The sequence below is a fragment of the Pagrus major genome, chromosome 2, assembly GCF_040436345.1.
Source record: "Pagrus major chromosome 2, Pma_NU_1.0".
Taxonomy (NCBI): domain Eukaryota; kingdom Metazoa; phylum Chordata; class Actinopteri; order Spariformes; family Sparidae; genus Pagrus; species Pagrus major.
The window spans coordinates 2,190,060-2,203,380 of record NC_133216.1 but is presented as its reverse complement, the minus strand read 5'-3'; the positions used below and the strand labels follow the sequence as shown (position 1 = coordinate 2,203,380).

The 13,321-nt window shown below is 41.6% G+C and overlaps 1 protein-coding gene across 4 annotated transcripts in view; it reads left to right on the top strand.

Annotated features, from left to right (window-relative positions):
- The window catches only part of LOC141014062 (leucine-rich repeat and fibronectin type III domain-containing protein 1-like protein), a 303,976-nt gene that overhangs the window by 39,074 nt on the left and 251,581 nt on the right, over nucleotides 1–13,321 (top strand). For all 4 annotated transcript variants that reach the window (XM_073487775.1, XM_073487773.1, XM_073487774.1 and 1 more), the window contains one exon: nucleotides 8,694–8,733. The gene's annotated coding sequence lies outside the window, so the exon portion shown is untranslated. The remainder of the gene's footprint in view (nucleotides 1–8,693; nucleotides 8,734–13,321) is intronic.

Below are 13,321 nucleotides of genomic sequence, written 5' to 3'. Positions count from 1 at the left end.
ACCTCTCCTCAGTGGTTCTCTGCTAGTCGACTGTGCAGAGTTTGGAGCCGCAATCAGATTAAGGCTGAGCATCTCCTCCTGATCGCTACTCTCTGCTCTGCACCGCCAACTCAATCTGATCCGGCCACAGCCTCAGGCCTCCTCTCTGATCAGCACCACACACACGCACACACACACACACACACACACACACACACAAGCGCGCGTGCGTGCACACAAATGTGTACTATCACATATGCACGCTTGAAAGCATGGAGGCTCACTCACACACAGATGCATACAGACACACAGACACTCCCGTAAATGCATTCATACACACTCCCAAAGTGGCATATGCCAAGGGAGATGAGTGTGTGTGTGTGTGTGTGTGTGTGAGAGAGAGAGAGAGAGAGATGGAAAGTGGGCTGGTCAGAGAGACAATTTCCTATTTGGAGCCCTTTGAATCATTCATGAAGAAGAGATGGCAGAAATCAACACAGAACCAATCTGACACACACACACACACACACACACACACACACACACATGAATGCATGGTTGCTCTCAAAACACACCTAAGGCATGCACCACTTACCCTGACTCACACAGCCGCACATGGAGACACAAACAGATGCACACACAGAGGACGCTCAGACCGACCGACAAAGACCACTTACCCCGACTCACACATACACACACGCACACACACACACACACACACACACACACATAGCTTTCTCGTGGCGATGCTGCGGCTGATGGCGGGTGTCAGCAGACTGTGTGTCATGGAGCGCAGTGTCTGCTGACAGAGAGACACGAGAATGGACTTCTCATGTTAGAGAGAGGCAGTGTGAGGGAGTCGTCGGAGAGAAGACAGAAGCTGTGAAAGATAACAGGAAAAGGGAGAGAGAGAGGGCGAGGGCGAGGGAGTGTTGCATGAGGTGTGTGTTCAGGGGATTCATGAGCTGTGAGTCAAAAAATAGAGGATGAAGCAGTTAATGATTATATTTAAATGATTCAGTCGCAGTTAGAGGTGGAGTTAAACGAGGTTCAGGGAAAATGAGTCAGAGAAGGTTTAGATAATTGTGAAAGTTGTGCGATGAAAAGAGACGAGGGGAGTCTGAAGTGGCTCATCAGTCTATGCATGGTCTCAATTTACACAGTCATGCTTTGGACTGGGTTTAAAAAATCAATTATCCATTTCAATTTGATTTTCAGTGAAAGACAGAACAGTTATTTTAACCTGAAGTACGATATTTTCTAAACCTAATCAAAGAGTTTTGGTGCCTTGATGAGTTGGGGGTGAGAACATGTCGCACGGCGCAGGGATAAAGAATCCAAGGTGCGTTCAGGTGTGCTTCATAAACTCAGGAATCTACATTGCTTTGTACAGCAAAACTTGTGGGTGCCAGTGTGGACTTCATGCTGCAAGTGCACCTTGTAAACTCCGTAACCTGTGCTGTTTTTGCACCAGCACTTTTGGCGTTAAGTTTAACCGAGCCACGCTGATTTTTACTTTTCCATCACCAGTTTTACTGTGCAGAGTTGAGCCGAGCCACGCCAACGATGGACCTGCTCCGGAGTAGGGCCTAGCCAGATCTCCGAAATCGATACTGAACTCATGTCTGGGCAGGAAATTTGAGAGAAAGACGTTTTTAAAGTCGATGTGTTCAGCTCTCAGTACTTTTGTAGCTTCTAACTGAATCTCTTTAGTTTCTCTCGTCCTGCTTGTTCTTTCAATCATCTGCTGTGTTTCACTGTTTCATGTGTTCACTGTCAGCTGGTTCAGGAGTCGTGTTTAGTTGCTGCTGCTGAAAACACAACATTTCTGAAGCTGAATTAGCGGAGCCACTTTGTGAGCGGTGATTCTTCATTAATACTGCACAGATCGGGACAAGTGCGTCATTGCTTTAAGACATCTTTCAAGCAGGTAGCCCAGTTGTGGTGGGAATGCAAATCCCGGCAGTGCCAAGTCAAACCAAGTAGATTTCATTACATTTTTAAAAATGCACCAGGTTCGAGGCTTCCTTGTACAATTTACAGCATTTGGTCTCCCAGAATCTCTTTCATAGTGGCATTGTAACTGAAATATCTCGATATTGTATCATGTCAAATCGAATCTGGACCTTGTGAATCGGTTCAGGAAATCTGTGGGCTAACCCGGCTCTAGTCACGCTGCATTAAGAGAGTTACACAAACTTGATGACGAGTAGAGATGGAGAGAGGAAGAAAGAAAGAGGGGGAGGGGGACAGTATGTGGGAGAGGAATAGAGGAGAGTAGGCAGTTAGGTTGGAGACGGAAAGAGAGAAAAGCCTGAGAGGCGTTCATGGAGAAAGAAGCTGTAACATCTATTTTCCACAGGTGACACTGAGGCCATGAAAACAGGCGATTGAATGAACACAGTCCAGCCGCTGACATTTCGCGGATGCATTCATATTCGGTGTAATTCAGCCTGCTGGACGCTCTGCAGTCTGTACTCGACTCATAAATGTGAATGTTGCTCATTGTCACAGGATGCTGCATTCAGGGACAGTTTTAGAGCTGAAATCCATCATGGTCTTAATGAATATGTTTTTATGCCCATCTGTGTGGTGAAACACCAAAAAACGAGTTTTTAATGTGGTCACAGGCGCCCTGCACCTGTCCTCTCCCACCTGTTCAGCTGACAAAGCCGGTGCTAACTTCATTACTGCTGTGAATATTCATGCTCTTGTTTCCTGGCCAGTTGATATTTTCACTACAGACCAACAACAGTTCTGATCCAAAATGCACACGGGAGACTATTATCATCTTTGCTGCAGTTCGAGTGTGAGGAATGTTACAAGTTTCACCTTGTTGTGTGGATTTTCAGCATTTTTTGGTTCACTGAAAACTGCAAAAATGTGTCAACGCTTGTCTTTACACTTCTACACTTGTATTATGCTCAATATTACATGAGATATAAAATGCCCTGTAATATATGAGATATGAATATAGCTTTTTTACCAAAGCAGGTCATCCACATCAAAACAACCATATAGGTCGACTGTGAAAGCAGCTTATTACGGCCCATATTCTTGTTTATTGTTAGGCAGCAACATCTTGTGGCAAAACCACCACAGGACTTTCACCCAGGAGACCCGCTGTTTATGTCCAATGTGAACCGAAAATGTACTAAAATAACTGACAACCCTTATTCAGTCTTTTAGGTACGAGGATGTGTTGGTCAAAAGGGTCAGACTCAACCAAAAAACTTAAAGTAACACCTCAAATACTTTGAAAAACTGTTCCTGCAGTTTAGCCAGTTAATTCAGTCACTTAACTTTAAATATTAATTGACAAGTCTTGATAACAGATAACAGATCTAGATGAGTATCATCTGCGTAAGACGTGTCAATATCTGCAGTCGTGATAAAGGGACATCCTCACTGGTTAGCTGACCGAAGTTTATTACATTTTTCTAAAAAATCCTGTGAATAATTCTCTTATTCTTGTGATCTGAAGCTCAATTTTGATGCAACTCTGATCTGATCAACTCTCTGTGATTTGGTCTACAACGTGAAATTTGAATACATCAGATTAGCCTCGTGGAAATTATGATGGCTACTTTCCATAAACAGTGTGGATGCACTGCTGTGTATGTAAAGCCATATATTATGCACCCTCATCATGCACTCTGGGTGTTTGCTGCCTCATAGCCATCTACTGGAGAGGTGCAGTGAAGATGTGAGGGGGGTTAATGAGCTGCAGCAGTGCAGTGAGACAGGCTGCTGTGACAGGATGATAATTGTAATGAGTCACAGTTGTGGCCTCTCATCATATTATGCAGGTCTTTAAAAAGATTCATTTACCCCTTGGTTATTGCTGGAGGCTCTGTTTTTTTTATTTATGTTTTTTTGCCTGCAGTTACACACAACCAACTTGTACATCAAGTACTCTTAAGCAGGATTATGACACAGCTATAGTCAAACCTGCATTAAAGATGTAATATGTACCATTTCTGCATTATTATATCTAAAAATAACGAGGTGTTTGTTATATATTTCATTGAGTTGTGTCCTTACATCATCCTGAACTCTTCCAACAATGTTCAAACCAGAGAAATCTGTTATTTTTCTCAAGATAATGGTGTATTTCATTTGGTTGCCAGTCGCTATAACTTCCAGGAGAGAGTCAGAGAGTGATGATGGAGGTCGGCGAATGAGACTAAACATAACATGAATGAAACTTTAAAACATTACCTCTTCCAAAAACACTGCCGTGATCCCATGTTACTTATGTCTTTGGTTTTGTTATGATTGAGAAACTCTTGGGCAGAAATTACAGGTAGAAAGAGGTGTATCATCGTCTTAAAATCATAACTATTTCTGAACTATTTATCCTCTCTCCATTCAAAGTTTTGGTTTTTACATTGTCTGTATGATTTCAGTTTGAGTGTTGACCATAGAGTAGGCTATTAAAAGAGACCACGATTAGATAATCTGTTGCGATACAACAATGTCGTGATATGATGTGGAAAGATTCATGTCTTCTGACAAACCCTTACTTGGCCAAGAACAAAAACATACCAAGATCTTTACGGGATCACAGTTAATGCTAACATTCATTGTCAACAAACTGTGACCTCTGACCTGTAAACATCTCTGTAACATCATTATAAAGTGAATTCAATCTAGGACTCTACTGTTCTGTACGGCACTCTCTTTAGATAAAACTCCAGCAGAAATCTCTGGGATGCATCCTGCACCTCAGCTCTTGTGTGGCGGGGTGAAGTGTGTTTTACAACCACCTGAAGGCAGATTTGAAATATTAAATTGCTCTTGTGTGGTTTTCTCACAAGGTTTTTCCTGTCAAGCAGTTATTTTCCTGTGATGAGGCCTGATGGGGAAACTTCTTGTTGTGTGTCACTAAAGGTTGCGGGCGTCATCTGTCAGCTTAAACCACATGTCAATAAACACCTGTGCTGTTTTCACACAGCAGTGGTGTCAGTTAAACCGACATCGTGTGGATGTAAATATTGATATGATGAGTGTATTGAATATATATTGTGTGTATGTATGTGTACTCGTCAGCCTGCCCGTCTGCTGGCTCAAATGCTAATACATTCATGCCTCAGCACTTCTCTTGTTTACTTCTTTACTTATACTTGAAACTATACACCATCATCAGCATAAAAACTTTCCCTGCTGCATGCCATTAGCCCATATACCAACTTTTAAAAGGAAAACCACACTATAATAGACTATTAGCCTTCCCTTGAATCCATACCTCCCTCCAGCACTCCCCTTTTACTCAGCATCAAAGTGTGCTTGAACTTTTTGGAGCCCTCCCTGCCTGCGCTCTGCCATCGTCTTTAAAAGGGCCTAAGCATTAACGAAGACCCACAGAGGAGGATCTCCTAATAGAATAATATCAGTAAATGCTTGTTGGGATGGAGTGTGGTCCGCAGATGATTAGATCAGACAGGCATGACCACTGCTTCCTCTGTAATGATGCGCAGGCTCGGCTGTGAACAGCTCAGACTTTGTTTACAGACGCAGTAATATCCAGTATATGAACCGATTTCATAGTCAGTGTGTTGTTTATTGTGTTTAGCTGTAATATAGGTGTCATCAACTGGTTATATTGTTTGGCAAGCAATACAAAACACCAAATATATTCAGTTTACAGTGATATAACACAGGGAACAGATGGAGGGGCCAAATCATGCAGAGAGCTGTAAATGTTGCAGAGTTCAGGAAGCTAGGAAGAAGAAGAAGAACTTCATCAATCCCCACAGGGGAAATTAAAAACTTCACTCCATTGTCGTATTTTCTATACATGCACACAGAGGACACACAGCGATGCAGTTGTTGTGGAGAGATGTCTGAGTGATGGGGCTGCACATAGTCAGACAGATTTGATGATCAGAAAGCTGGATTATGTTAGAATCAAGTATACAAGGAGATTTATATCACTGTAAACACTATATCGTGAGTATGATCAAAACCAGGAATGTACTCGGTTGTGTGCGGGTTTTTTTTAGCTTGTGGTAAAAGTATTTTTTAGGTGACTGTCCAGTGAAGTTTTTCCCCTCACCTTAATAAAGATTGCTTTGAACTTCTTCCACTATGAAGGGTACTGGGTAACCTGGAGCATTCTGCTTCAGGTATCATTTATCAGTATTTGAAGAAAAACTTTTCGACTGACACCCTCTAAATATATTGATAAAATTCAGAAAGCAAAGCTTACTCAGGCTGCACAGTTAATCGAAAACAAAATTGTATTAATACCAAGAGAAAAATCCAAATCCAAAAAATCTAAAAATCAAAAATTACCATCCCCACTGAAATCGTGCTTCATATCACAATTGCTTTTATGCATATTGCTCAGCTCCAGTTCTGACTTTGTGCCCTCATTTGGATATTGCTATTTTATTCCCGTGTCCATGTCTAAAAACTCAACTTTTGTAATACTTACTTTTGGTAGCCAGGAGATGATGACAGCTTTTGTTAGATATGTGGAGTGATATGCATTTATTATCTGTAAAGAGTTGAAATCGCTCGTGTCTTGGTTGAATGTTTGACTCCGCTCTGACTGTAGCTCTGTCGTTGTCTGCCGTGTGACTGCTCAATTATAAGATTATGAAGTCCCACTGAGGACGGTCATTAGCACGTTAACTGCTGCTTGTGTTTACCTTCAGAATTGATTGAGCTCAAAGTGAAACGAGGGACTTCCCATCACGGGTCATTGGGAACTTCTCCGAATAAGGTCAACTTCCTCCAGCGGGGATCCAATCAGACACTGAATCACCATGCAGAGAGTGACAAACGCATGCTGTACCTTTACTTTAATGTATACCTGAAGCCATTTCATTCAATCCTCATCCAATCCTCAATACACATGACCAGTAAATACTCCACCTGACCTTCACCTACTGTTTTCTTTAATCCAAAAATAGCTCATTCTCGGTGTCATCACCTTGGAAGATTTCTCTTTTTGTGGAAGCACATGACCGTACAGACGTACGTGTGGAGTGCCCACAGTGATGTCAGCGATGCAATCTGGAGATCAAAGTAAGCCTCTGGCTTTTAAAAACTCAAGTAGTCAAATTGAATTCGGAGGTGGAGAGGCTGAGAAGGCTTTTTAATAATCTACACTGCGTGATGAGATTTCTTCCACAATAAGTTCTGGAAGGAAAAGACGGAAGGGAATGACGAGTCGAGAGAGGAGGAGAAAAGGGTGATGAGAGGTGGAGAAAGTGGGACAAGACGGCATAAAAAGGACAGAACTGGAAAGAAGAGGAGCTCTGTATTCAAAGCTGATTGATCAATCCATTTCTGAATTGCTCTTTCTCAGCATCTTTTGCTCTCTGTGTCCTCGAATCACACTCCGTCTCTCCTCCCTCTTCCTCCGCCCGTGTTTATAAGTCATCTATCAGATACAGAGACGTGTAGATGGAACCGAACTCGTCCCCGTAATTTATTCAGCTGTTTTTGCCTCCGTTCATTCCTTCTCCTCCGTGATGACATCCATTTGTCAGCTGCCTCTGCGTCTTTAAAATGAATCCATTTGCCTCAGAGTCGCTCCGTTCCAGCGTCCCCTTCATTGCAAAGAGATGCAGTTTGGCAACAAAACGCTAAAAGATGGAATGAGAATTGGTGTCGTGATGACTCAGTGGGTTCAACTATATTCTCGCAACATCAAATCTGACTCATGATATCCTCTGCATGTCATCTCCCTCTTGTGCTCTTCCTCTCTCTAACGACTGTCATAAAAATGAAATGTTGTAAAGACGTGCAGCTTTACTTGTTTTAGACTTTGAATGTTGATTGTTTTTCAAATTATTTTACTTTTAAAGGCTCGATGTGACTTCTTCCTCTGTGCCATAGAGCTCGACTGTTACAGTTTATTTTGACTCAGTGCCACATATAACTGCAACGTGTAGTTTTTTCTATAATCAGTGGAAACAGCTTCTAAAATGTCTTTGGTGTTTACTTAGAGGCTTTTTGGACTGTTGGTTAGACAATGACGCAACTTTAAGACGTCACCTTGGACTAATTTTTAACTATTTTTGACCTTTTTATAGACTCAAATATTAGTCACGAAAATAATTTTTAAATAAAACAATAAGGAACCCATCAGTTACAGCCCTAATCCCACATACACCATCTTGCTGCCCAAATGTGGGTTAAACTGCTGCTGAAAATAGTCCCCAACAAATGCAAGAGCCAACGACGGAAAGTGAAACAGTATTGAGACTAGCAAAGTGTTGGTTTTGTGTTTTTATAAATTAGTTTGTTGTCAATCAGAAAAAAGGGCCAGCCCTGTCATTTAGCAGTTAACCTCATCACCTGCCCAAAAAATTTAAAGATCCAGTTTGTAAGAAAGAAGATTTTTGAGTCTCGTTCCCGACTCGTCAGATACTGAGGCTCTGGGGTTGTAGGTCGGGTCGGCCACCATCCTAAAGCGTCAGTCGTTGATGTGTTAGAAAAGAGACTCAAAAATCAACTGTCTTACAAACTGCACCTTTTAATAATATTCAACAGAAAAAAATTGACTCCTGGACTTTTACGTCTTTTAAGGTTTTCTCTTTTGCTTCAATAATTAATGAATGTAATTCTGCTGGAGGGCGAGATAACAGAGGATTCTCCTACAGGGACGAGTCGTGTGGCTTTTCCTGAAGTTAATTACAGTTGCAAAAAGAAGTTGTGGAAAAATATAATAAAAAAATCCCATTTTGTTCTCTTTTCAGGTGTCAGGACGGATTGATCTGGCAACCAGATGACAGAAAGGTAAGTGACAATTTCTTCCCAAACACAGATACAGGAGGTGCAATTATGGGCTTGTTGTAGCTGTCTGGTTCTGTATCAGAGGCTGAGCTCCAGTCAAAGTTTCTAACAGTTCAAATGAACAAATGAAGGGCTTCAGTCAAGTCCTTTGTGCATAAGAGGATGGATGGATTGCTGATGGAAGTCAATGGGAAGAAAAAGATGGTGTATGGTACGTCAGGTACTGACCAGCTTGACGATCAAACACACACAGCAACACAAGACACACATATTCACGAGAACACGAGCAATGTTTTACACAGCCACACACATTTACAGTAGCCGCCCACCCATCCTCTAATGGAGCTACCTCTTATCTCGGCTTGCTGACCACCGACAGTCCAATATCTGCCTGAATAATGGACGTCCATACACTATCAGATCAGAGTGGACATTATCTGGTTGTGGGTCCACAGTAATGACAGAGCGTCCTCTATCTGATCACAGTGGATCCACCATGTTGTGTTATCTGTTAGTTAAACTGCAGTCATTCATCCACTCTCTGCTGTGGGATTCAAACAGACCACAGATAAGAGCCGACGGCACTTCCTCTGTGAACGACTGCTGCTGGTTAAATACTGAGTTTTAATAGAGGTCTTGTTTAATACAGATGTAATCTGTGATCTAACACTTAAGACACACACGGCTGTTGAGCCAATTAAAGCTCTGATTTAAGCATCGGGTTGGACCGAGTCCAACTTCCAGTTCTCGATGATGAATCCTGTAATGTGGCTCAGCTCTACTGTAAAAACCTCATGTTCAATACAGCTCTTCATTAAGACTCAGTAAAGACTTCTTTTCTGGTGCTGACGGTGGGTTTTGAGTACAATTTGTGTTTTAGGTCCTTCATCAAGAAGATGTAAGCAGCTTCACTAAAAAACAAAGCCCACTATCCAAAAACCAACCCAATCGCTCCAATAAATGCTGGTTATGTGTGTCTCTGCAAACCTTGGATACGTTGTGTTTCTCTAGGTTGAATTTTTAATTTCATGTTGTGACACCTCTGTGGTCATAGTGTGGTTAGGTTTAGGCACAAAAACCACTTGGTTAGCGTGAAGAAAGAAAAACACATGTTTTGGCTTAAAACACCTGGTTCTGACACCACAAACACTGCTTGAAATAAAATAAAAAATAAAAATAACCAGTGGTTTCTTGACGACAAAATTTGATTCTGCCGACTGGGCTGCCAAACGAAGGTATGAATACAAATATTTTCAATCAGTTACAGTAGCTTTGTGTTGCACGCCTAGTGGTAAAATATCCTAATTGTTTGCTATTTGATCCAATCACTGCTTTCACAAAGATTATTTTAAAAATGTTTGACTTGTACCACTGGATATCTGGACAAACATCACAGATAAAACTGTTGGAAATGGCACACAAATGGTAAAATAGTGTTAAATTTCAGTTTATAGTCCAGTTTCATCAGCTCAGATCATCAGTCATGGTCGGATTCAGATCAGCATTTTCCCTTCTTTGACTAACTGCAGCATAGATGGCAAAGGAAAATGATTTGGTGTCAGCTGTTTCTGAGCAGATGGTTGGTCAGGGATGAGACTCTTATAGTCCGTCCAGTGTCCTGTAATGTTCAGTACAGTGTGTCCCTCAGAAACAATGGGGATACTCATGGTCTCTGTGGTGTCTTCTGATCTTTGTGGAGTTTTTAGTGATCTATATATCCATTTAAGTTTCATCTGTAAGTCCAGTCTAGAACCTCCTGGTCCTGTAGGCTGCTGGGATTTAAATAATCTGTTGAAGCAGTGAAACTAGTAATCCATCTGTGTATCAGCACAGTCGATGGTCCCATTCAGTCACATCTACAATGTAACTCGTGCCTACCAGACACATCAGGCACCACTGTTATGACGATGATGAATGGGATTATTGTTAATGAGCTTCGGTCCCTGCTGTTCTTAGAAGAACATGAAGGACTGAATGTGGTGAGAATATCTCAGACGTACCTGAAGTAGCTTTTATTTACACTCACTGGCTGTATAAATTCTGGACGGAGCTGCCAGGTCTGAAAACTTTTACCAGATTTTGACATCAGAGTCGTGATTCACTAGCCTTTAAAGTTCAAACTTCCCAGTGTTTGGTTGGCTGGTGATTAATGACCTTGTTCAAAATGCTCCCTGTGTTCTCAGACAACCCTAACCCTGCACTTACTCTAAACAGCCCATCATAAAACACAACTACTTTCCCTTTAATGGCTGACGGAAGTGATGGATCATTTTCTTTATAGAGACACTTCACTTTCTTAAAGCTCACCTTCTCAGCTCCTCCACAGATAGACTGCATGTGTTTCTCTGCCATCCTGTACATTTGACATGTGCATGTTTAAACATGTGCAGTCCACTTAAAACAGGATGTGGAGTGCATGTGTAGGTGTGGGTTCATGTATATTTATATGTGCTTAACACTCAAAATATGCTTTATGTATGCTAATGCATCCATAGGCTTAACAAGTGTGTCCTATTAAGAGCAGAAGTAACAGCTACATGAGAGAGCGGCTCTGCAGGGATACTGTGCACTATATGATATTAATGAATGATAAAGTGTGTGAGACTTGATGGTTGACCACGGAGGTTGAGGTTGCTGTTCTGTTGCGTTAACAGGCCTGAGCAGCAGCTGTCAGAGCAATGGATGATGTCAAGAATGCATTTCCTGTTTTGGTGTGAGCTCTGACAGACCTTAAGGTCAGATTCACCTTTGTTAAACTTGCAGTTTGTGTAGCTGGACAACAGAAACAGTTGTTTTTCTGTATCTGTCTGTTTGACCACAAATTGCAGCATCGCTCTCATACACAGTTCACAGTTAACGATCACTGTCGTCGATACTGGAAAACAATAATTGAGAGCATGAACAAAAGCCCTCGAACATTTGTGTTAAAGATGCAGCAGCGAAGATAGAGGAACAATTAATGCACTGTTAGATTGCTCAGTGCACCCAGAGGGAGGGAGTCAAACAGCAAACAGATGGATTATATGATGCTTCATTGCACCAATATGGAAGCATCACATTTGACTGTGCTGGTGCCTCAGAGAAGTTTATTTATTCATACAGCCCTTTGTGGCAGCACAGTTACAAAGACCTTTACAGGCAGTAAAGAATCAAGGATCAGACCTGATTAGATCTAATGACGGGAAGGTTTCTTTTAAAAATAGGAAAATAACTGTGTCAGGGGACTGGCTGCGGACATGACGGGAATTTATACAGTATGTGACGAATATAAATAAAAAGACATAAGTGGGAAATAAATTCTTACAAGTGAGGATACACAGATGGCATCAGACAGCCGTTATATAAGCAGACTGTCGGTGGGTCTCTGAGTGATTTCCAGCATCGAGATAATAATAGAAAAAATATCAAACGGGTTATTTTTAAAGTGTTTGTGAAGCAGTTCTCTGTTTGGTACAAAGATCCACTTTGGAGTCAACGACTGCAGTTTCCTTCTGAGCTGTCGTGGCAGAACAATTAGAAAGATGACTTGCATCAGTTTGCAGTTTACAGCAAATACAATGTTGAGTACTGTTGAGACCCTCCCCCAAACTTGATTTATCTGAGTTAAATGAGGCTGTGGAGTTATCTACATTTCAGTATGCCCAGTGGTCCGGTGCATATAATTTTAATTAAAACAAAACGTGTTGGTGTTCGCTAATCCCTCAGCCCTGTATCCAATCTCAACATTAAACAGGTGGTTGTTCCTCTTATTCTTTCAGACCTGTTTTTTTTTTCCTGGAGTGCTTCTTCCTTGTTTTTAAAAACTTAAAAGGAAACTTCAACCTTCAGCAGTCTCTCGTATTTGATTGAGTTCCAGTAAGATGGTCCCTGTACTTTTTTTCTTGAATGGATTCCAGATTTATTTTAAGTCCTTAAAGTTTGTTGTGCAGTCTTTGAAGTTTGTTCAAACTAAACCGATCCCTGTGCGCTGCTCGCCACTCGTGGCAGACGGTGTGTGTTCAACGAGGGGAGGAAGTGACTTTTTACTGAAGCTTTACTGAAGTCTAATGTTTGAAAACCCAGACCTGTCGGTGAGGTTTGGTGCTCACTGTTGAAACACTGTTGAACAACTTCAACCAGACTGAACAGAAGTTGTTACAGATTGTAAGAAAATAAATGAAAACCTGTTGTTAAAATGTGATATTCATTATCACATCATCAGCATAGAACACTATTAAGTTTAGCCTTGTTTCCACCGCCTTTGTGCAACATTTCTTCTCCTTGTAGCTCTGGTTTAGTTTCCACCAACTCTTAAACAAACATCTGGCTCTTCAGCTGCCAGATGTTCCACTTCTCCAGCAGCTCGTCTCTCCCTGTGTCCGTCTGTGGTTTGCTGCTTGACAGGTCGGGTCAGATTATCAGAGCTTCTTAACTGGAAGCGGTCTTTTCACATTAACTTCTGCCGCAGAGGTTTATTTGTCTTCTACATCCTGCTGTTCAGGAGGAGACGGACAGTCTGACCACTCTTCTCTCTCTTTCATCAACTTTGTCAGCTAAAGATAGAAACTGACTCGGACGATTCAGACTTCTTGGTGCAGGGATTAGCGAAACG